General features: G+C 41.4%; 1 protein-coding gene and 1 long non-coding RNA gene across 4 annotated transcripts in view; one reads left to right on the plus strand and one right to left on the minus strand.

Moving 5' to 3' along the window:
• Positions 1-25,456, minus strand: part of DEPTOR (DEP domain containing MTOR interacting protein) — a 130,447-nt gene that overhangs the window by 97,378 nt on the left and 7,613 nt on the right. The window lies entirely within an intron of this gene.
• Positions 7,859-15,279, plus strand: LOC116659884. The gene is made up of 3 exons (XR_004315257.1): positions 7,859-7,868; positions 12,590-12,592; positions 14,874-15,279. It is a non-coding gene; the product is annotated as an uncharacterized LOC116659884 (long non-coding RNA).

Raw genomic sequence — 25,456 nt, forward strand, 5'->3', positions numbered from 1 at the left:
AGGAAACTGAGCAGAAATATGACGGAGGGGAAAGAACCCTGGGTCCAGGAGACAGCCTAAAACTTGATCTTTTTAGACATGTTACCAGGGGTTAAAAATGTTTAATAACTATCTATGTTGCCATCTTTTTTTCTTTGATAGTCAGAAACATAGAATTCCAAAAATGAGCATTAAAAATGGTATATTACAGAAAAACTAAAGAGAGAAGAATTTTCATACTCTAAACACATAACCAAGTGTTCTGCCTGGCGTAGTGGGTACTTTATAATATTTGGTGACCAAATGAATATACAAAGACACTAATAGAAATGACACCTGTTTCAAAAGGTTGGGGCAGCTTCTCACTAAAAAAGTGGGAGTTCCCTCCCCACAACTTAGCGAGCACCTAATATCATGGAATTTATCTCTAAGCCTTTTTAAAAGCTATTTATATGCTTTCACTTCTAGGGCAATCAATTTCCAAAGTTTTAATCCCTGTTGTACGTGTGTATGTGTTTTTTTCTTTAAGCATTTCCATTTAATTGAACTAAATCTATCCCTTACAAATTTCCATAACATTTGATACACTAATATGCATGGAGATCACTAAGTAGAAAAAGCAATATTTCAAAGTCTTGTGGAAAAACAGAAGTTTTGCATAGCTGAGCCTCTTGCAGAATAAGCATTCTCTACAAAGACTCTGTAAGATGCTGAGCTCGGGGCTAGAAGCCACACTTTCAAACACAGAGTGTTGCCTGGATGCATCAATCACCTTGTCTGTCATGCTCCACATACCCTTTGATTCAAAACTGCCTCCCACTATATTCAATGGCTTGTAGTAACCTGTAATGAAAAAGAATATGGAAAAGAATATATATTTGTAAACATTAATTAATTATTACTTTTTTAAAAGCCTGTCTTCCACACCTTACCCACGCCAGGCAGGGTCCAGACACCTCGTGCCTGCTTTCTTTGCATGGAAGAGCCTTTGACTTACTGTGGCCTCTGCACATGCCTGCAGGCAGTTCAGCGAGGAGACGACGGCTGCAGGGTTCTACCCAAGTCAAGTGACAATCATCAGCTAAGCCAAGCAGAATGGCTCATCCAAGATTTAAACTAGAGCTGAAGTTTTCAAACCCTGTTTGTGCTGGAACATGTTCTTCAAGTGGAACTTACCTAAAAGCCAGTGTATAAAACAGCAATGTGGGGTGTCCCGGCTAAAAAGGGGTAGGGGTCCCAGGTCCAGGGTATTTCCTGGTTTTCCACATACATTCCCCACAACCCCCAGACCATCTACAAGGAATTTTTAGAACAAAGGTTACAAATTCCCCAGGACTACAAGACATTGAGGAAACTGGCCAACCAGGAGGGAGAGGAGAGTGAGCAGGGAGAGGAGAGTGAGCAGGAGAGTGAGCTCGGCGAGGCTAGAGGGCAGGAGAAAGGCCTTGAAGTCACACATGAGAGATGGCAAGAGACCCCTGTCCCTGGGGCGCCGTGGTTCTTTAGAGTTTTCTAGTTCTTCTTCCAAGCTAGGTACACCCTAATAACAGTACCAGTCTCTTCAGGGGGCTGTGAAATCCTTGAAACTGTCTGGATCCAAAAGAACCTCACCCACCCAGGCTCTATGGCAGCCTTCACCCTCGGCCTCCCAATCACCGGCACGCCCGGCTCACAGTCTGGCCATACTGGACTCTTCTCCATCACCTGAATACACCCTGCATGCCTCTGCGCCGGACAGAGACCCCGCTGCTTAGAATGCTCTCTCCTGTTGCCTGCAATAATTCAAAAACATTCGACTTGCTCTTCAGCTTAAAAGGCACCTCCTTGGTGAATATTTTCCCAGCCTTCCAAAGCCAGAAATCAAACTTCCTTCCTCTGCTCTCCCACCTTATTTCACGGCCACTAGTAAAGCGTTCATCCCACGGTATTGCAATTAGATGAAGTGAGGAACATTAAGGGAGAGTTGCTTATTAATTTTTGTAATTCTAGTGCCTGGCACATAGTAGGGGATACATCCCTCGCTGGTGTGAAAAGTCATTGCACACCACGCACTCAGCCTTGAGGTGCACAGAGCAGGACAGTCTTCTGACTAAGAGTCCGAATCAATCCACCTTGAACCACTGGGAAGAACAATCGTCTCTGTTTTAGCTCCATTTTCAATACCACTGGATGAGGAATTTAAATATAAAAACCGCCTTCCCACCATTCATGGCTGACAGCTGGTTCACAGGCTTTAGATTCAAGGTGATTCTGTAATATTCTATTCCTGTCCAGCTAACCAGCTGCTGAAATTGCATCAGACAATTTCCTCTTCCAGCTCCAGGAGAACAAACACGACCAAGTGTGGGCTGTTAATAATCCCTACAAAATGACCGGCCATCGGATGAGAAATATAGAAATTGCTTTTCAGAAAATAGCTGGTAAAAAAAACTGCAGCAGGTTGTGGGACTCAGGGAACAAAAGGGGGACAGAAAGCACATATTGTCATTTAGAAACAGCGTCACAAATCTCAGCTGAAGCAAACAGTTTAATTAAAAAACACAGCAAGCCGAACAGTGGGGCTGACAGTGTGAGCTGAGCCTTGTGATCTGGGCAACAGCACTGACATAGATGTGCTTTAAACCAAAGCTATTGTCCCTGCCAGATGTTCAGCAACGGCCAGCGTCTGTCCTTGGGGATCGGAGAACTCAGAGAAAATCACTCCTAATCACATACCCTTGAAAGGCCCTGAGTCTAAAAGGATACGAGAAAACACAGGAACAAACGAAGTCTGATGCACTGCATTTCCTTTCAATGTTTGGATTTATTTTATAATCAAAATTTCAAATTATCAAAATAATGCTCGCTCCTAGTAGATTTTTTAAAAAATTGAAATATGTATAACACGAAGCTGAGTAACTGGTGATGAATTGGTAATTGCTGAAGCTAGGAGACAGGTGCACAGGAGTTTTTGCAGTACTATTATATTTATTTTAGGATGTGTCTGAAATTTTTCTTGACCCTCACTTTTCAAAGGAATCCAGCATGAGGAGTTGCTTATGGATTCCTGCAAAAATCTATTAAGTACACATGTATGGCTATATATGTAGATTTTTATATGAAATAGGATCATTATAGACATTTCATGTAGTTTTGCTTCAAGAAGATGCTTGAATTCTCCCAGCCTGATGAGAACAACAGAACAAATGCAGACAGTGATAGGAAGGAAAGTATAGAACTGGTTAGTGGAAACAGAGGGCATGTGATTCTGGAGAGCCAGAAGGAATTGGTCTCAGACCACACACACACACATACACACACGCACACACTGCCTTCTCTAGTGATAATGTCAACTGTTCCATCAGCAAGACTCCTTTTCGAAAGGACAGTAAACAATGGCTCTATGAATCAGGAACAAAGTCAGAGCCGTAAGTTCTACACAGAGCACTTCCAGGCCTCACTTCAAGTCAGCAGAAAGCAAAGTCCCACGTACGCTGTATGTCTTGTCACCACAATGAACTGAGAAAGGAAACACACCCAGGAAGGAAGCATGTTTGATTCTAAGACCCATATATCATGCACTGCATTTGAAATCACGATGAAAGAGTATCAGCAGAAGCAACAACAGGAATACTTTACATCTAGGACAGAGCCGAACACGATCAGAACTGAGCCTGACGACATCCCTGTGAATCAGGCAGGCATTGTCATAGTCACGTGACAGATAAGGCAGCAAGCTTAGAAAAATTACAGTGATGCACTTAAGTCACATTTCAATAAAGAGTTAGGATTGGGATTTGAGCTCAGATCTTCTGATTTCTATGTTTCGAGAGCCTTCCGTGCCATCAAACTGTAAATAGAATCACCTCTCTTCTGCCTATTTTGTGCCCATAAAAGCTAAAAAGGAGAAAACATTCTAGTCATGCTGAAGTGCCATGGTAAGGTGAAAATTATGCAATTTACACACAGTATGCAGATACTGCTACTGTATGAATACAGATGGGCAGATGGGGATCACAGAAATGCCTACAAAAGCAGTCATCACATTGTCTTCATGTTTGCACTGAGACAACGTTGTATAATTAAGATGACATTCCTAGGGGACCGGAAATGGACATGGTGAGTTACACCATCCCAGAGAGTCAGCATCAGTTCACGCGGGACATATAACAAACACTTTGTAATGATGTGTGCGTAAAAGCTCACAAGGCCCTTTTAAATCTCTTATCTCACCCTCGAGATAAGAGTTAACTACAGGGTCAAGACAGGAAGGTCCCTAAGTCAACCTCTTTATCTCATTAGACCTGAGATTTCCACTGAACTCTTCCTCCACGTGGGCCTTTTTCTAGGTCTCCTGTTCGGAGGAACAAAGAGCAAGAGCCCCAGCATCTCCCACTGTGACCTCTTCTTCTGATGACTCAGAAGAAGGATGCTTTTCCAGCTTGCAAAGTGCCTTTCCAAGAAGCTCCAAGACTTTTTTCCAAATGGGTCATTATTTGTTTATGCACCACATCCAGCAGAATCAGGCCTCTAATTGCCACTTTACAGGTGAAGAAACAAGTCCAGAACGGTTCATGGAACTCACTGAGGACACAGAGTGACTCACAGCGCCAGTACTGGTGACTAAGTCAACTGACCCTTGCTGTCTTGGTAAAGGGCTGGCCAGCACTCTTACTGCTTGGTGGCTGCTTCCGGTCCTAGCCCCCTGGCCCAGTCGTGCCTCTCTGTAAGCAGATGATGCTGCATCGTGACTCCTTCCTCCCAAAACAAAGAGGTTTGAGCTTCACTTAGAATAGTGGTTCTCAAATGGGGGCAAACATTATGCCTGTCCCTTTACTCCTGGAACCCAAGATCTGGCACAGCACCAATAAATGGTGCTATTCAGGTGACAGCAAGTAGGGGTGAGGAAGTACAGCTTTCAGTAGGAATAGGGACTTGGCTGCATTAGTTAGCAAATCCCCTTCCCGCCCTCCTCATTCAATATTCACCATTCACCACAACCAAACTGTGGAACCAGAACAACTGGGGTTTGAATCCAAGTAACATCCATCATTCAGTGCATAACTTTGGACAAAGCATTCAACTTCTCAGTGCCTCAACTTCCTCATCTATAAAATGGAAATAAGAACATAGGTCTCATATTGTGAGGATCAGATGAGACTTATGTAAAGTGCTTAGCACATAATAAGCACTCAATAAATGTTAACTCTTACTGCTATTATTATTATGTAACATATAAAAGTCAGATTTGGCCAGAAGCACCATCAAGAAGCCACTAAGTATGCATTTCAGCTACTTTTTAGAACAAATGCAATCCTTAGTTGTTGACCACTGTTTTCCAGGCTGGATGCAGGGCTTTGCACTAAATTTGCCCACTGTCTCTGAGAGTGAATCTCAGAACAAGTGGGGTGGGTTAAAAACTACTGGAGAGACTAGGCCATTCTGATTTGCTAAATGCCTTCTTCTAAGGTAAAAGCAGAGAGAACCAAAGATGAGAAAGTGTTCAGTCACTCCCTGAAAACATACCAAGGCCTCGCTTCCTGTGGGGTGTGCTGGAACCAATCCCACCCCTTCTGTGGTGTCAACCAAACTGATAACTAAAAATCACCGAACTGTTTTAAGTGCAAAGAACCCTCCAACTGTCTAGTTTAGGCCCTCCCCAACATCCTGTTTTACAGATGGGAACACTGAGACAGAGAAACTAGGCGGCCTGCCCATGACTTCCCCACTGGAACTTTGACCTTGGCCTCCTGCTTCTGACCAGACTATCTGTTGAACTCCACTGTGGGACAGCCTGGAAACAGGCTATTGCTAAGTTAGTAGTGCTTTATCAAAGAATATTTTATCATTGATGAAAAAGCTGGCCTGGACTCTGTCTGCAACTGGCCAGCAAGTCATCTTTGGTATCACCCAGACCATACTCACTCTTGAGAAAGACACTGCATTCCAACAAAATATTTAATGCTGGAAACTGAAAACTTCTTCCCTGAGAAGAAACAGCCTCAGGGACAATTTTAGACAGAGAAAAAATTACATATTAAGTTCAAAAGATCATGAAATAATAACTAAAATATTGTTCAATATATGCCCCACCACCAGTGGAATATGAAAAATACAAGCCAGGTGATGTGTGGACTGAGACAGAACTTCAAGGTAAGAAAGGGGGAGATTCGAGTCGCATCAAGGACAGCCTGCATTAAGACCACCTGGAGGCCTGCTGAACCCAGGCTGGGCCCCATCTCCAAAGTTTGTAATTCAGTAGGTCTGGAGGTCAGCCCGAGAATTCGCCTTTCTAATAAATGCCCAGGTGATGCTGATTCTGCTCACTAGGGGGCACACTTTGTGAACCACTGGGTTGGAGAGAAATGGAACCAACACTGTGTTATGGGATAAAAAGAAGAAAAGGTGATGGAAGGAGGTAGAGAGGCGAGCGGCCTGTTAGCTGAGCGCAGGCCAAGCAGACCTGTTGACAGGGAGGGGAAACAGGGTGTGGTCAAGGTGGGACACACTTTCAGGGTGTGCCTTCCCCAGGGATTCAGGACCTCATGAGTCTATGGGTTCCCACCTTGTCAAAACCTTACAAGGCTGACAAGTGAACTAACTCCAGGGCCAGCCTTACGATGTGATCTTTCAGGGCCCTCTGTCCTTTAAATGTATCTTCCTACCTGCTCACTGATACTCATTCCTCTCTGGGGAGGAACACAGCCTTCCGACCAGTAAGGAGGTATGAAAGTTGTTGTTTTTTAAAGAGGTCTTTGGCTAAGGAACAGGTGACAAGCTCACTGATACTAAATGTAATCAGTTAAGCAGCAAGGATAAATGACAGTAATGAATCTATTCCCGTTTTGATTAGGAGGAAGTTTCAAATAGGAAGGCTCATGATTTCAAGGGAAGAGGAGGAAAGAGTTGGTCCTGCTGATGGGGAAGGATGCCCAAAGCGGAAGCTGGGCTCAGAAAGCAGACTTCATCTTCATCCCAGGGTGGGCGGACCAACCAAAGCCAGGTGCTCTGTTGTCTCTGGGAGGAATCAGACCACCTAAACCACAGTGCATAGACTTTCTCTCTAGGTAAGGTGACCTGGAGGGGGGCTCTCCGAATTAGGACCTCGATTTCCTAGTCTAGAAAATGAGGAAGCGGACCGGATTTATCTGTAAACTCTTTCAACTCTAACTTCTCTATTTTTATGGACACCCTGAAAAGCCTCCAGGGAAAACCCTCACTCACGAGACCAAAATAGAATAGGCTGTTTGGGGCACATTTTGTACTGAAAAGATCTGCCACAAACCACAAGGCCAGGGAGCACGAAACAGCAAATTTCATGTCCTTTGGGCTTCCAAACAAGGATGAACACATCAGAGCGAATTCTGAGCTAAGCATGCTGTACAAACCCCAACTAAGGCTACAACCATCTATTTTCAGCTCACAGGACGGATGCTGAAAGCTGCCAAGGTGCCACAGGCCTGGGGTGTGTGGGTCTGTGGCTGAGAATAGACAAGGTTTCTCTGGATTTAAAAACATTTCGAGAGTCCTCAAAAGTGTTATCAGGGACATCTGCGGCTACAGTGGAGGCTGTTTTCCGCAAAGGGGCTTGTAAAAGATTTCTCAGCTGGTATGCATTTATGGAGCTCCAACTGCATACCAGGCATAGCTTTAAAAGTTGCTCAGGGCAAACTAGTTTCTGCAGTTCGAGGTCCACGGAGCTGAAATAGGTGTTGTTTCTTCAAAATGAAAATGCTATATCCTTTGTGTATAGGACACACACATATCAGAGTCTCCATAATACATTAAAACTGACTCTCTCCAACACTGTTTCCCCGTTCTATTTCCTGTTTTAGCGAACGCATCCACTTCATTTCTGCCCCTAGATTTCTGCGACTCCTTTTTCAGGACACGCTCCCCCCTCTTTTCCTGTCCATCCGCTGAAGTCTAGCTCAGCTCAGCCTTCTCCATGATGTCTTCCCTCCTCCAGCCAGACAGGATCTGGTTCCCCTGCCTCCTCTATGACATATTTACTACGACGTTCATGTTTCCCCGTATATTATTCTGTATTACTCTACTCTTATCTGCATTCATTCTCTCTCTTCAATTGTAGTACAAATTATATGAGTAAAGATCTATCTCCTTCTTTCATATTTCCCAGAGTGTCTGGAACAGGGTTAATGGCAAATGATACTCAGTATAAGGGCCTGGGTTTTCATCTTTGTTTTCAGCTGGACAGAGGGAAATGTGAGCACGTTACAGAACGCAAAACCTGAGTCTCCAGTCTCAGGCCCTTTGATGGCTATAGACCCACCCAGGTTACTGGGCAGCACTTCAAAGGGTATCTGCCTTCGCCTTTCCATTCATGTGAAGGAGAATTTGGGCCACCTGTGTATGTTTGGTTCCCCCCGATAAGAAATGTTAAATGATTCTTCCTTCAGGACGAGGCTGCGCTATGCTCTGGAGAGAGTGTACACAGCAGGGTGCTGGCTTTAGCTCAAGCTCTGTCTGCTGTGAGGATCCAGGCAGGTCTGGGCGGGTCGGGCTGAGGCGGGTGACTGGGGGTGGCTGGGGCCCTCTAGGAGCCCGTGGACAGCTCAGTGGAGGAGCCGGGCCACCGGAGAGGAGGGGAGTCAGGGGGAGGCCACAGTGTCTGGCAGCCCCAAGGACAAGGAGCCCCCGAATCTGAAGGTCCTGTGTTCACTAAAGTTCTGAGAAGCCAGGGGCAAGACACAGCTCTGCTGTGGGGAAAAGATGACAAAGCGTACACACGAAAGGGAGCACTGAGAGCCACAGGGGCAGTGATGCGCACACACACACAGGTGCACAAACATTAGGGGACCCAAAAAAGGCCATAAAAAGGGCTGTCAGGAAACATCCAAATCTCTCAAAAATAAGCATCTGGGGGAGGGGGTTAATTGTCCCTTACAAGTACTCAATACACTCACATCCAAATGTGTAGGTCACCTTTTGTACTCCGTGTGGACCCCTAACACACGTGGTATTGTGGGTTTTTTCTCATGACTAACAGAATACAAGTAAAATGAAACCCTGGGAGAAAACTCAAAAAGCCTAAACATACATATTTCACTTATGACTAGACAGAAAGCAAAAGAGGTTTCTCAGGGCTACACAATAAAATGCTATTGCACATATATGATACCACCTCCAGGAAAATCCTCAGACTCAACTGCCAGACACAGCTCGTGGGAAGACGCTCCTGGAAATCCAGATATTGGCTTATTCTAGGTGTACATTTTCCCAGTCTTAACCTATGACCTTTGCAGGTGCTCAGTACACTTACAACTCAATTTTCAAGCTACACACGCACCACTGTCGTCACTGAATACACTTGCTGTATGTTGGTTTGTATTTAATGGTGGTACATATAACTTCATGTATCTAGACCCACACTTGTTTGGATCCCAGGTCACTCAACCTGTCTGAGGATCAGAGAGAAGAGGGGCCAAAGCAGAAGTAAAAAGCCATCATCAACAGCCAAGAAGGAATTACACTGACAGAGAGAGAAAGGCTCTGGGCGGTACCTCTAGCATATGCAGTTTTCCATGTATCTGAGTCCCAGAGGGGTTCTACGTAATAATGAAGCCACATATCATATGCTAAACACGTTACAGCTTATAAACTTACTTCTGTAGTCTTCACCTTATCTGTTTTTGCCAACAGCCAAGTGAGGTAGTTGGGGTTGGGGCTGGTGATTCACCCCTGTCTGCAGATGAGAAGAAGGTTTAGGGTTTACTCTGGTGGCTGGAATTGGCCACTGATAGTTCACAAGTGGCGAAGCCACATATCACATCTGGAACTTAAGATATGTCGCCTACCAAGACTCCACACTTGTAAGCGTATCTCCAACCTCATTAATGAGAATATTTCTGCATTACCATAGTTGTTTATATCAGTGGTTGCATCTGTAGTGTTATTTGCATAGTTATGTTTTTCGTGGGTCCTCCATTATTTTATAAGCACCCCCAAAGACTCCTTTTTCTCTATAACTCCCTACTTTGCTATGGTGGATGGGCAGCTATTTAATTCCCACTGATGATTAGAATCTGGAAACTTACCAAACTCTGTTTAGGGTACCAAATGCTAGCATGGTTCCAAACACCCGTGCCGACTTATGAAACAGAGCACTCACTAAACCTAGGACAGTTATCTTCCAAAGATAGTTAGAAACCCAATGATCTTGTCAGCTCTCAGCCACTCTCTCCTGACAGCTGTCATTTGAACTGTACCGGCACTTCCACAGCTAAAAAGTCACACTGTTAATCAGGCTACCAGAGGCAAGGTAGGGAAGCCAAAAGTGGACTCTTCGGAAATCATTAAGACTCTAGAGGGCCTTTGAAAGGCTTTTCTTAAAGTCACCGCATTACTGCACCTGTTTCCAATGTCTTTCCATCCCAATACGTGTTTTCCTATCATGTGCAAGATTCTAGGAAGCAAAGCCAACATAACAAACGCTCACTCAAGGTACCAAGAAGTAAATGATACTTGCATCCTGTGAACCAGTGGTTTTTAAAGGAGGCCCTGGCACCTGCGTAAGCCTAGGGTCTGTTCCTCAGGGGCTCTGATTTACATCACAATTACATCTGCCCTTTGGGTATCTGATAAGGAACGTAGTTAAGAAAACTTACAACGTCCTGCAAATCAATCCCCTTTTGTCAGACTTCTAACTTTCCCACTGATTACAAAATGAAGGGACAAATATGTGATTTGATTTGATTGCTATTTGATTCAATAGCAACTCGAGTTTGCAATTTCCTTGTTTTAAGGGAGGAGTTCCAGACAGCAAGTGGAATTAGCCCAGAGTAAGAGGTATTCAGATTAAAACAATGATGAAACATCCATTTTAATGAAAGGATAAAACATAAACCAAAGAATAGGCGTTTGTGTCAGTCTGATAACAGAAAAAAACGATGGTCTGGATGTAATTAATACAATTAGCTGATGAATAGAAGCTACTGAACGAATAAAATTAAACATGTTTATGTTCAAAGAATCACAATACTTCATAGTTCTTCCTGGATTATTAGGGTTATTTCTAAAACTCTTTTTTATTATGATTATTTCTAAAACTCTTTCCCACAATAAAGAATCTTCCTTCAGTCTTTCTATTTTTTTAAAAAAATATTTTATTTTACTAGCTGCAATGGCCAGATCATCTAGTTCCCTAAATCTTGTCGAAACATCTAACAAAGAATGGAGAAGCTCCTACCTAAACCAGTCAACCAGTGAAACTTTCCACTGAATCATGTACCAATGTACACATACCAATGACTAAAGTCCAGGCATCACGCTGGATGGAAAATAAGTTCTATTACACATGCTTGCAGTGTGGCTGTCAGACCTGAGAATAAATTCTATTTGCTTTTCTAATGTATTGCTACATTTTAAGTGCTATATTTTAGTAGATATGTTGAACACTTACTTAAATTAGTATTATGATTATTTGGCATTTCTGAATACATGAGCTGAAGGTCAGGAGGTGACCGACAGAATTTAAAAAAAAGGTGGACATTTTGGGTTAAAAATCAGTAAGGAAAAATTCAAATCCAGATAATAAAGCATTATTTGCACTTGAGGATATGCATGTTTTCTTCTTCCTATTCTTTGATCTTTTTTTATACCCCATGGTACTTCCAAACTTCATAGTTGATTCCATAATAGCACCTCTGATTAACACCTCAATACCTCTGATCCTTTCTCTTGACTCTAGCTCAGGGAGAACCATGAGGACAGGGGTGTCCATCCATGGCATTCCCTGCTGTATCATCAGAGCCCAGCACCACCCCTCAAACTCAACATACACAAAAGATGGCAGACACAAATCAGCACTCATTTCAATGCTCCCATCTTTCTCTCCTCCCTCCCTCCGCATTTCCACCCATAAACACACACAATCTCTCTTCAGCATCATTCCCTACTAAACTAGTTCCTCTTCCCAAACATCTGGTTTCTAGGAGTGATTCTCCACATATTCCAGTCACCCAGGCAATATCTTCAGCCAGCTTGGACTCAGAGATCCCGTTTCTGTGTCTTTGCCCGTGGTATTCCCACTGCCAGCAATTCCGTCTTCTTCCCTTCCACTTTAATAAAACCTACTCATCCTTCCTCATGTCCCATGAAGCCATCTCCTTCTTTTCTAGGTCACCGGGATTTGTCCTTTCTAAAACTGTTGCTTTAATTCTCCAGGGTTCTTGACAATATTTTGTTCAATTGCCCTCCATTTATTTATGGATTCTGATTCTGGTTCTCTACCTAAAAAGTCATCTTCTTGAGGGGCAGGAATCACGTTGTTTATTTCTTGTTATCTTGTCCAATACAAACAGAACTTGGCCCCACAGGCTCTTGATAAATATTTGTAGGCCGATTAACTAAAGATAAAATATTATTATCAGGCATGTGTTCAAGAAAATTTTCTGGGAGGAAAAGTTTTAAAAAGGGTGTATCTAGGTTTCCCTGAAATCTGCATTCTACATACACCTACAAGTATATAATCTTAACTAATCTATAACAAAACATTAATTGCACTTTTATAAAAGTTCATATACACTGCCTTGAATCTTGTTTAAATCTATCCACTAATTGCAAGGCACTGTGACAGATCTTCTGTTTTGTTTGTTGCCATGTGAAAAAGACAGTTCTGTTACCAGGACATCATAGACCCTTGTTTTCAAAAGTCAAACAGGAAAATATGCTTTTCATGTTGTTATCATCACCCATAAAGCCAAGGAAGGAGGAAGAATGGCCTTTACTCTTCCTGCCTGCTTGTACAAGGGCTATTTACCATGTTGGTATGTCTTTCATCAGTGCCAAGTGCTTCACAATATCACTTTTATTAGTCACTCACCACAAGCACCATGTGATGCGCGGGAATATTATTGCCCCCTGTTGAGCAGCACAAATGCCTTCATGAGACACAGAAGAATGATGCGAGGGACTTGCCCTCCCTAAGATAAACAGTGGGAGTCAGAGCTTGAATTTGAAGCCCTGGTGTGCTGCTTAGAGTCCTGAGAAAATCTACAAAGGTCTTCCTTCAGTAAAGTGGAGGGACATTTGTCACCGGCTCATCACTAAAGGCTCACTCTCCAGCAATAGTGAAAAATCAACTCAATCCAACAAATATTTCTTGGACGCCCAGTAATGCTATAAACAGTGCTAGACATGGAAAATACAGCAGTGAATCTGCCAGACCTGGCCCCGCTTCCGGAGCTGAGAATCTAGACAGTGGCTTACAAAGGAGGAACCTAAGATTATCCTCTGGGGTATGGCTGGAAACTGTCACAATGTCTATATTTATCTCACCTTAAAAGGGATTTTTTTTAATTTCTATTTTTTTTTGAATGATCTAATTTTGATTTATTTATTATTATTATTTTTTAATGGAGGTACTGGGGATTGAACCCAGGACCTCGTGCATGCTAAGCACGTGCTCTACCACTGAGCCATTACCTTCCCGCCTTAAATTTCTATTTTATGAGTGTGTTTGTGATACATGTAATGCATCAGTACAGTAGTACATGTGTATGACTGTCATATGCCCACACTGGGGGGGATTCTACACTCGAAATATTCATTCAGTCTGAGACCCAGAGTAAGAATTAACAGAAGTGGGACGAGACTTCCATGTAAGTGGTTAAAGTGCAAACCAGTTAAGTAATGACTGTAATTTCCAGTGTAATTTCTTGTCTAGTGATGTGAAGAAGACTGAAAACATAAGCACACACTAGCAGCTGCTCACGTGCTCAACATGGGACAAAAAGAAGAAAGCATTATGTCACAGGATAAGGAGAAATTAAAGAATAATATGACCTTATGCCTATAAAACTATTTTGATATCTATGGTGGCTGACAGGGGGGTTGGGTGAAGGAAAAAAAAAAAAAAGGTGGGAGAAAACAAAGTCCGCATTTCACATTTGGTTAAAACAGCAACTTACAGTCCTGATATGGTTTTTAGCAAAAGGAATATGGACTATTGGCAAGACTGCATAGAGAACATCCACTAGTCTACATAGTTGCATGTATATATTATCAACGTCATCTTCCGAATCAGTGCAACAGGTATTAGGAATGCGTGATGGGGGAAAATAATTAGAAAACAAATGGTTTAGGATTCCAGATGGCTGGTTATTTAAGTATAGTATCAAAAGTATCAGAATGTTTCTAAATTTGGTTTCCTTTTATAAAATATATCTTTTAAAATGGAAATGATCATAATCAAAAGCTTCTGAAAATCAATTTACAAACTTGCCAAATATTCATCTTTCATTTGGAAAAATGTCATCAATTTCTAGTAGGTGTTCCTTAATATAACCATATGTAAACCACATACACACACACACTTTCTCTCTTAGATGTTTGTCAAAGGTTGGCAATTTTTTTCTGTAAAGGACCAGATAGTAACTATGTTTGGCTTTGGAGGCCATAAATCTCAGTTGCAACTACTTAACTCTGCTGTGATAGCATGAAAGCAGTCATAGACAACATGTAATGAATGGGCATGGCTGTGTTCCAATAAAACTTTATTTACAAAAACAAGCAGTGGGCCAGATAATGGCCCATCAGACGTAGTTTACGCCTATCCCCCACATACATGATTGATTTTCATATGTCATTTTAAAATTTCATTTTAAAATTCATGTTTTCAACATCATAAATATGTACACTCTCATTTCATAACTGAAGAAAAGGTGCTTCCAGAATGTTAACTTTGAGCCCTGTTGACCTGTTTACTATTATTAATAGCAATAACAACAACTAACAATGTGTGTTCACTATATGCCAAGCCTTATTCTGAGACCTTTCCATGCATGTGATCTCAAGCACCCTATTGATTCCTCCCACTTCATAGTAAAGGAAACAGAACTTTAAATTGATTTAGTCAACAAGGGTGCTCAGTTGGAGCCCCTGAATCTACCAAGCGACCCCATTTATTCAAGAACCCATGCCAACTGCATATCCCACTTTAAATATCCTTATCCTTTCTTCTGCTAAAGCATTTTTTTTTTCTCTTGGGATACTTGAAAATTCTAACAGTATGCCCAAATATCCCCTGATATCTTAGAAAATCTTCATACTCATTCTGTCTTGAATCCAAAATTCCCCAACCCTGAGAGTTTTGCATTCTTCTAGTCCTAAAATCAACACCTAAACTACAGGACTTATTTTCCAACAAGTCTAAAGGTTTGGTGTGAAAACTGCAGTTATAATCATAAAATTATCACCTTACCCATTCCTAAAAAGAGGATCTTGACCTAAATATCCAGTGCTTATTATGCTATTTCAACTTACACTTTGAGAACAATGAGTCAAAGGCTCTGTGTTAAGAGTCTACAGTGAGGATCTACAGTTAAGTAAGTAAAAATGCATTCTAGCTCTAAACAGACATTGAGCAATACTTTGAAAAGCTCTTAATCTATAATGTACCAAATAATATTTGGAACATTTTTTTTAATGTTTCTTGCGTGAGATTCTACTGACTAATCTATTTCTTATGTGCAAAACATAAGTCTGGGGATATGCATCTTCCTAGAGTTTCACGTCACTGCAAGGCAGCAATAAATATGTTTCCTTCCAGAGCCTAAAATATGACCCACTGGACTCAACATTCCAGAACTTCTAATACTTTTAGTTAATAAATAACCCATAGGTGAGGAGTACTTACTATTACCTTCAAGTAAAGCACACAAAAGTGAATGTGGTACATTTCGTGTGTATACATTTCTCAGTATGCTTCCTGGTAATTAGGCATACACGGCAGTGTAAATAGCCAATTAGTCACACAGTTAACCCAAGTTTTTGCAGCTTTTAAATATTTCTTAATTAATTTTTAAATGTATTAATGTTGCTTTTCATCTTTTTCATGTCTGCAGACATAAATATTATTATTATACATGTAAGTTTAATTTTTGCCCAACACAGAACAATTATTCAGAGACAAGTCAGATTTCACAAGTCCAGGCTCTGTGTGCATAGTAGCTCGGGCATTCTTTGCCTCTGAACTCCAAGCTACGATGGCCTAGGGCTCAACCTGTACACACTAAGAGCATGGCTTCTGGAAGGACACTGCACAGCTGCAAAGCCCAGCTCTTCTATTTGCTGGCCCTGTGACCCTGGACATGTTTCTTAATTTATCTAAGACTCTGTGTTCCCATCTCTAAAATGGGACTAAAGATGCCTACTCAAGGTTTAAATGGTGCAATCCGTATAAAATACTTATCATACTACTTGGCACACAGTAATACAGATTCAATAAATACTGGTTATTATAATAATTATTATTCACTGAGAAGGCTAAAAGAAAATCAAGAGTAACACCAAACCAATGGATATTACAATAAGTTGCATACGAAAAACTGACAAGTCTACTCTCAAGGGATGATTTATCCATCTATCTTGGCAGAAGGAAGCTTGGTGTTAAGCAATTAAAAACAGAACCAGAGGTTAGAAGATATAACCTAGTCTGACCTTGGAACTAAATACCCTCATTTACAAAGTAAAGTCTAAAGTGCTTGTTTCAAAACAGAGTAAGTCAGAACGCTCTTGTAGCACTGAAGTACGGGATGCCTCTTCCCAGATTTTAGGCAGAGAAGCTCTGGACCTAAGAATGAATAAGGTGGCATACCTCATCTCAGAGAATGCACAGACCTGCCAGCCATGGAGGGACATGCAGGATTTGCAAACCTGCCCTTAGAGACCCAGTTTGACCTGCCAGGCAGTGAGCTGGCTGAGACTGGGAGCCTGGCCCTTCCCCAGCAAGAGGGGCTGCACCCAAACCCAGCCTTCCCTAGGACTGGGGGCCTTCCTTCCCCAACAGAAGCGGCTGTGACTTCACACAAGCCCCCAAGGTCTCCAGGTGCTGCACATCTGGCGTCTCCCAGCTCAGTCCCTTAGGTGCCTGAGTTCAAATTATTTGTAACCCAGAGATAATGCCACGCTCATGCTTGCGTTATAGGAAGGTGGCGTAGCTGGGTGGAACAGAAACATGCCGTGTGTTATGCCTAACTCTGTGGAATAATGAGAGGATGGAGGATCATGTGTCCCCTCCTGCTGACCCTTTGCATTGATGGGCCCCCAGTAAAGGTGTTCTTTAGTCTACAACATAAAACGTGGTATTCACCTTCACCACCTCACCACACAAGGAGACAAAAATGGAAAGGGTTTTAGGTGCCCTGATGTACATCTGCACAAGGTACTAGAAGACTCAAAACCAGAGAAATGACATGGAAGCAACCTAAATGCCCATCGACAGATGAATGGATAAAGAAGTTGTATGTATGTATGCATGTGGTGTGTGTGTGTGTGTGTGTGTGTGTGTGTATAAAGGAATACTACTCAGCCATTAAAAAGAATGAAATAATGCTATCTGCAGTAACATGGATGGACTGAGAGATTATCATATTAAGTGAAGTCAGACAGAGAAAGACAAATATTGTATGATATCATTTATATGAAGAATCTAAAAAAATGACACAAATGAACATATTTACAAAACAGAAATAGATGGGGATGGGTGGGTGTGTATAACTCAGTGGTAGAGTGCATGCTTAGCGTGCATAAGGTCCTGGGTTCAATCTCCAGCACCTCCATTAAAATAAATAAAATTAAAAAAAAAAAAAAGCAGAAACAGATTCACAGACACAGAAAACAAACTTATGGTTACCAAAGGGGAAAAGAGGAGGGAGGAATAAATTATGAATTTTTGATTAACAGATACACACTATAATACATAAAGTAGATAAACACAAGGACCTACTGTATAGCCTATAGCACAGGGAACTATATTCAATATCTTGTAATAACCTATAATAGAAAAGAATCTGAAAAAGAATATACACATATACAACTGAACCACTTTGCTGTACACCTGAAACACTGTAAATCAACTATATTTCAACTTAAAAAAAAAGAAGCAGCACCTATTTTTTAAGTCACTAGAAGAAGTTCGGCAGGGAGAGCTGGACTTCCCTCTTGGAAGGTGTTACCTTTTGTCAGACCTCCCGTTCCTAAGTCTGAAGGGGAAAGAGAGTCAGGCCTGCAGTCAGCCTGTTGCTCTTCCAGGAGAACGACCAAACCAGATCCAGGGGCTCTTGGAGAAGAAAACAACCCTGTGAGAAACACATACTTTGCCTGAACAATCCTCCCGGCATGCAAGGCAGTCAGGTCACACAGATAAGACACAATTCTCAAGGTGAAATGCCTTGAGAAAAAAATGTCTGCATTCTATTAAACGCAGTTTTAAGTGATAAACTCAATACACATTTAACCTTTGGACACATCTCTGAATAGATTACCAAATAGTTTTAAATAAGTATTTTTCTTTGTTTCATATTGTACTATAATCTCCATGACGGCCTGTCTCCCAGAACTCCCCCAAACAACGTCATTTAATATCTATCACTATGCTCTATCAAGAATTGCATTTTTGAGTACAAAGTAAAGCAGATTGTCATATTTTATTATAGAAGGTTTTTTTAAGGACTGCTAAGCTAAATTGCATAATAATTTTTTTTTTTGTATAAGCCACCAATAAGGACTACAATGATTCCCCCCAAAGTATACTGGATTCCAGCAGTACGACTATGGTGCTAATGGTGGTCCTCCCCTCCCCGCCATACATTTAGATGCTCATGAAGAAGAGTCTGCGTCTTGGCCACTAGAAGTTTTCTCTGGCAGAGGATGAAGGTCAGCCGAGGAGCACTGGTTGGGTAAGCACAACATCAAAGAACTGAAAATGTCCAGATAATCCCCAAATTCTCAGTGTTCAAACTCCTCCCTGAATAAACATTCTTCCAGGACTGCTGACAAATAGCCAAACCAACTTCTTCTCCTCCTCTGCGTTCCCCTTTCAGAAGTGAAATTATCTAGCAGCAAAATAACCACCCAAAGTGGAGCTACAGGAAGACGACCGAAGAGATTTCCTCTGGTTCCCTAAGCTTGTCAATGATCAAATGATTTTGCCCCCTAATAAACAAAATGACTTGACAAATCCTGGTGCGTTGGAATAGCCATGTCTAAGGAATTCTTGGCCCTAACCACTACACCTCTGCTTGGAAGGCGTCATTGTAAATTATGAATAAAGTCCTGAGTAATCAGACTCTTGCTCTTCTTGGCTTAAAGCCCTCATTAGTGTGAAGTCAGCAAATGGCGAACATACAGACAAATGCATTGGCTCCAAGCCCAGCTTCTTAGACTTCGTGGATACTTGTCAATGGGTTTCACTGGAGCTTCTCTCTTTTGCAGCCAACACAGGCATAAGAGAAATCACAATTTTATTTCACAGTTCCTTGTCAGAATTTGAGGACAAAAGGTTTACTGCATTTGTACACGTGCCACCCATTTTGAAAAATGAAAGGCTAAACTCATGCAGTATTATCCAAGAATAAAACCATAAGAACAAGTAAATTTGGATTTATTCCTATTAGTTAGCTTTACAGCAGTTGCAGTACAAAAATCAATGCCACTATTGTAAAATCAATCAAAATCACTATTGTAAAGTCAACGCAATGGTGCAATGAGATATAGACTTAAATCTTACTCAAAGTGGCAAAAAACCTGCCTTCTTGATAATCAAAGGTAGCTCCTATTTCCAGTTTCTGGAGAAAAGAGGGAAAACATTGACAAAATATATTGAAACACACGACCTGAAAGACCTTTCTTTTGAGTTACGTAAGTGAAGAACATTTTGCAACTTTCCCAGAAAGTCTGCATCTTAATTATTCCTAAGGCAGCTTTGCTTAAACAAAGAGATAACTTTTATACAGCTTTGGCTGAGAGTCTTTCTGGGTGGAAGTGCTACTTGGAAAGTCATCAAAACCCAAGGGATGCAAAAATCATTCTTTGCAACTTGAACCTGAGCCACGTGCCATGTTAGTCATATGTTGAGAGTTTTCTTTTACTTCTCTTATTGAGCAGATACTGAACACCAGAGGCACATCTTCCAATTCAGAGGGTGGTGAGAGGGGGAGGGGGAGGGGGGAGCACATGGATGATGAGCAGGTGATCATCAAGACGGGGAGGTTTACAGGGAAAATTACTTCGAAAGCAGTACGGTCCAGGATGTACACCAATGTCTCCTAAACTTTCCCAAGTTGTACCTTTCTTGAGGCTTTTCTGTGAGCACTTTCTTCTCCTTTGTACAAGCTTCCCCCTCCCAACTTTAAGTTATTTCTTCTAAAATTTTTTATGTCATAACCTGCACAATTTTTTTCACTGCTTTCTCACCAATGATCCCAAACTACCTTTTGTGGAGGACACTGGGTTTATCTCCCCAACACTCAATGAACCCTTCTCCATAGGATAGCAGCTATGGTCCCATCTCTGTCCCCAAGGGGAAGGGGGTCTTGCTTGATCTAAAGCAGTCAGGATAATACCATCCTCCTTGTCACGACATTGTAGATGGGTAAGCCTAAGACAACCAGTGAAGGACTTTTCTCTGCTTTAAAATCTTATGAGTTTGTAAGTTAAGATGGTCCTAAAATATCAAAGCTCAAGATTTTGTTGATGGTTGATGGCAACCAATCCTCTTTCTTCAATATTGATTGGTGCCAATGGCCATCATATAAATACAAAGGAAGCTTTCATGACAGCAAAGTTAATGCACAGAGAAGGGGAGAACCAAGATGACTTAAGAGAAATACACCTGGAATCCTCAAGTGAAGTTCACCGATCTCTGAAACTTAACGTTACGTAAGCCAAAAACTCCCCTCTACCGTTTCAACCACTCTCTCTATTGCCCTTTATTTGCTGCCCTTATATATTACTTACATGCACATGCCTTTGTCCCGTCTCTAACCTGGCTTAGGCTGTGACTTGAAGGCAAGAAGGATGGACCTTACTTCTTAATATTTTACCAAGTTACTTCTATAGTTGTTTGCGCCTTGTAGGAACTCAGAGAGGCTTGGATTCAAGACCAAGCTCCCATGCTTTATTACCTACATGACCTTGGTCAAATTGCTCGTGCCTTAGTTTCTTCCATTTTAAAACTGAGATAATAGAATTATCATCCGGATTCCATAAAACAGTATCGATGTAAATGCACAGAACAGGACTTGACATTTTGCTAGACTGTTGTGTAGTAAATGACTGAAGTGTGCAACTCTCCTTCTATGACCCACATATAAAAACACACACCTTGGTTGCTCTCCTCCACAATGATTTTGTACCAAATTTCTCTACAGGTTATGAGAAGACCTTTGTTCTGTACCAAACTACTGCCCCAAGCTTGTCAGGGAAGAGTTCCACATTCAGAGGAACCCAGACACCGCAGGCCCACTTCTGGCCAGGTTTCCTGTGATGTGGGTTGTTTATCACCCCTCAGATTCACATCTGTTGTCCTGGGTCTCCCTTTTGTCACTGCACCCTCTTACCCTGCAGGAGTTTGAGGCAGCCATCTTCCCTTATGCTAGAAGCACAGCTTCCATTTCTAAGTGTCCTTCTCCGCATCTTCCGCATTCTCCCATCCTTAGATTTTCAATCATTTCTTTTCAATGTCTCTCAATTTTTGTATTTATTACATTATCCTTAATTATGAACATATTAATTTATTGAATTATATTTATTGTCTCCCCAAATTGTAAAATAAATTTATTATACAAAGATATACAAGACATGAGATTCATGTAATGTATGCTAGCCACCCTTCCCCACCCTGGCTTCCTTGCAAGTCCCTCTTCTAAGGTACCCACCCCTTCATGAAAATTAGTTGTGCTTCAGGACAAAATACAAACGAACAAACAAAGGACTCTCGCTTTAAGTCCAGAAATGCTATCTTAAGATGAATATACTTTTTATTATTTTGCACTTGGCTCATTTTACGGTTTGGAAATCTTGAACCGTGAAAGTGAAAATAACATGCAATCCACAGGAGGCCAAAGTGTGCTTGAAACTGACAGATGAAAGTGACCATGGAGGGAAGTCCAGGGCACGAAGGTCCTCCTCTTGTCCCCAGCACCTAACCCAGTGTCTGGCATCTTGACGGGGTTTCGGATTATTTATAGAACTAGTGACGAGACACTGAGAGGGATCCTGCATGGATGTGGCAGGGCAGCAGGGCCCTTCATCCTGCTGCTGAAACAGCTTTCGGCTTTGAAAAGTAAAATCCAACCTTTCCTTCAGCTTTGCCGTACTTCCGCAGAGTTCTGGAAAGGAAGGGGAAGTAACGGCTCCACCAAGGACAATCCTACAGTAGAGGATCGTAATTCTAAGGACACAGTATTATTTCAGAGGAAATATAATTATGTAGGCACACATTATCAACTGGTAAGTATCCTATTTGTAAAAGTCATTTCTCTCTCTTAGATGGGAAAAATATGATTTTGTGCTCTCTTGCCAATAAAACGTGTAACATTTAAAAATGAACACTAGAGTGACTTAAAGAAGATAACTGGTACCATTGGTAAAACACATGACCATTTCTCCCAGCTTTTAGGTCTTTTTTCTTACTGATAAATAGAATGCCTGTCTCTAGTATAACGTGGTTCTATGTCATCAATTCTGTCTTGTGCACATACTCAAGACTAGACAGGTTATAGTTTGAGCTCCTCAAGGGTAAGGAGCTTCTGTTGTTTCACTTCCCATCTCTCACAGCAAGTGGTGTAACACCTGACATTTAACAGGCACTCAATAAATATGAGCTGAGCAAGTGACGAAATGGTAGCACCCACCTGAAACCAGCTATTCAAAGAAATTCTTGTAAAATTAAAGCTTTGTGTTTCTACTGGAGTATTTTCTGACATGTTAAACTACTCTTTCTATCAAAACAACCTATACTAGTAGCTTTCTTCCCTTTCTCAAAGTTAAAGACAATTATACAAGCAAGCAAAAACATTCCCCAAAGTATTAAAAGGTTGTTCATGAACTGTGAAGTGACCCTCGAAAGAGAGAGATTGTGTGTGTGTGTGTGTGTGTGTGTGTGTGTGTGTGTGTGTGTGTGTGTGTGTGTGTGTGTGTGTGTTGGTGGAGAGATGCCTGGTTGGCTGGTGGCATCCACTCCCCTGGCTACAATCTCATTGGCTCCTGAGCAAGCATGTGACCTAAGCAGTCTGGCCAATCAGGGTGAACTTCGGGAACTGTGTTTGGTATCCTGGCTGGAAATGTTCCCTCTCTTCCCCCTGGACATTAATTATTATGAGCCAATGTGCAGCCTGAAGTTCCACTGGCTTAAGGATGAAGCCAACCGAAGAAAGAGCTGACACATGAAGGAGCTACAGAAAAGAACCAACAGAACTACAGAGAATGAATTAAGCCTCAAGGCATCACACCTTCTGGATTTCCAGTCAAGGGGGTCAATACATTGTTTAAGTTGATTTTCTGTTTTCTCGTAGTCAGAAACATTCAAAGATATCTGGAGAGGGGTTTGGGTTTCACAGACGTATATTTTAGTCAACATTCATCAAAAGGTGCATTTCGTTGTACATAAGTTTTATTTCTTAAGAAAAAAAAAAAGAACCATGAACAAACAGTGCGTGTAAGCTAGTAGATTTCATGCTGAAGGTTTTAGGAGGTTTATTGTCGTCTGTGACTTATTCTGAAATCCTGAAAAAATAAGATGAATTGATGGTTGGACAGAAGGAGGGACAGAAGGATAGTTATGTGATAAAGCAAGCATGTTAAATGTCATTTGTGTAATCTAAGTGATGGATATATGTCAGGGGTGTTCACTGTAGAATTCTTTAAACTCTTCTGTATGTTTAAAAATTTTCATAATAAAATGCTGGAGGAAAAAGCTCTAGTTCACTCTTGTTCCTTATATTTGAATGTCCTTAAATACTGTGGTAACTTTTGGCTCTTATGAGTATGGTAGAAGATGTGAGTGTACTTTATCTTGGCAACCGAGGTCCATCATCCTCTCTCAGGAAGACAGTTATACCCACTGTTATGTTTGACCATCAGATTCTACAAAACAGTCATTAAAAAATTCTAACAAATGTAAAGGAAAATGAATCATGGTTATGTATCAGATAACTGTTGTAAAACCTCATCTCTAAACTGACTTTTGTTGTCAGTTTTTAAGAAGAAAACAGTGCAAGTAGGAGCTTTGGCAAAGTCTTATTTTATCAACCTTATAGCTTAGCTAGAGATGACATAAGGCGCTCTTGGCACCTCGGTGTAAAACACACTCATCACGCCACAGGGAATAAACCCTGGCCTTTTGCAGTGAATACACTCTGTGAAAGTCACTTTCATTTACGGAAAAGTTAAAGAATAAAGGTAAGTAGAACTTAAAAAAAAAAATCAATGAAAATAGGATCCAAGTTTACCCTAGTCTCCTCTCCTGCTGGGGAAGAGGAAAGGAATCGGGAAACAGAACAGTACCTTCCACAATCCAAGAAATTCACACTTTACTGGACTCAAAACATATGCCTCAAAACAGTATGCAAATCTTATAAAGAGAATTGCATTTTAAACAGAAAAGTAACCCAGGATCCTCAATAGAAAATGTACTAAATCCTTTTTCAAGATGGAAAACAGCAATTCTTTCTTAATATATCTGTCTTGTAAATTTGCACTTTTATATACTGGTTGTTCTTCAACCAGCACCTAATTATGTATCTCCACACCACCCCATTTCCAACCATTCTTGTTTTTTTTCTTTTTTCTTTTCTTTCCTTTCTTTCTTTCTTTTTTTTTTTTTTGTGGACACAACACTCATAGTGTATTCCTTCAGAATTTTATAACATATTTAAAAAATGGCCAAACTTCACACATAATAAAAATACAGGGACGAACCTAAACATAATGAAAATAGGATAGCCCCAGCATGAAATGAGGCTTTCTCTCTTAACAAGGGAAGGTTCATTCTTTTTTAAAATCTTGCTTTTCAAAAAAATTTTTCTCACGCTGTTTTAAGCTTTTTTTTTTTTTTTTTTTTTGGAAGGAGGAGGTAATTAGGTTTATCTACTTATTTAAAAAAAAATTTTTTTTTGATCAAGGTACTGGGAATCAAACCCAGGACCTCATGCATGCTAAGCACGCACTCTGCCACTGAGCTATACCCCCACCTAAGAATGTTCATTTGTTTCTCACACTTTAAGTCAAGATCAGAGAAGCTACTGAGCATTCTGTACTAGGACTGGTCCTGAGTCCCATCTGACTGGCCACAAAGCACAAAGTTCAGCGCTTTGCAGCTGTAATAGTTTCACGACCCAAAGGAGAGCCTCACAGAGCTGGGGGATCTAAATAAGGCCCAGACCTGAGTGGGTGCTGGGCCACAGCTTGCCTCAATAAAAGGAACCCCTGGGTAAATATCAGAATCAGAAACCTGTAGGTACAAGTATCGCAGGGAGACAGTGTTATCAGGATTAAAACAAACAGGCACCGCCGCCAACAAAACCACAAGAAGCAGCTCAAGGTTATGAGTGGGAAGAGTCGAGCCTTCCCCTGATGACACTGGCTCCTCACTCCCTCCTCCTCCGCAGCTGCCACAGGCTTCCCTGGAGCTGGCTGCCCTGGTATTTACCCCCTCTTGTCACACCCGAGCAACAGCTGTTATCAGAAAGCTGCA

The sequence above is a fragment of the Camelus ferus genome, chromosome 25 (genome assembly GCF_009834535.1).
Source record: "Camelus ferus isolate YT-003-E chromosome 25, BCGSAC_Cfer_1.0, whole genome shotgun sequence".
Lineage (NCBI taxonomy): Eukaryota > Metazoa > Chordata > Mammalia > Artiodactyla > Camelidae > Camelus > Camelus ferus.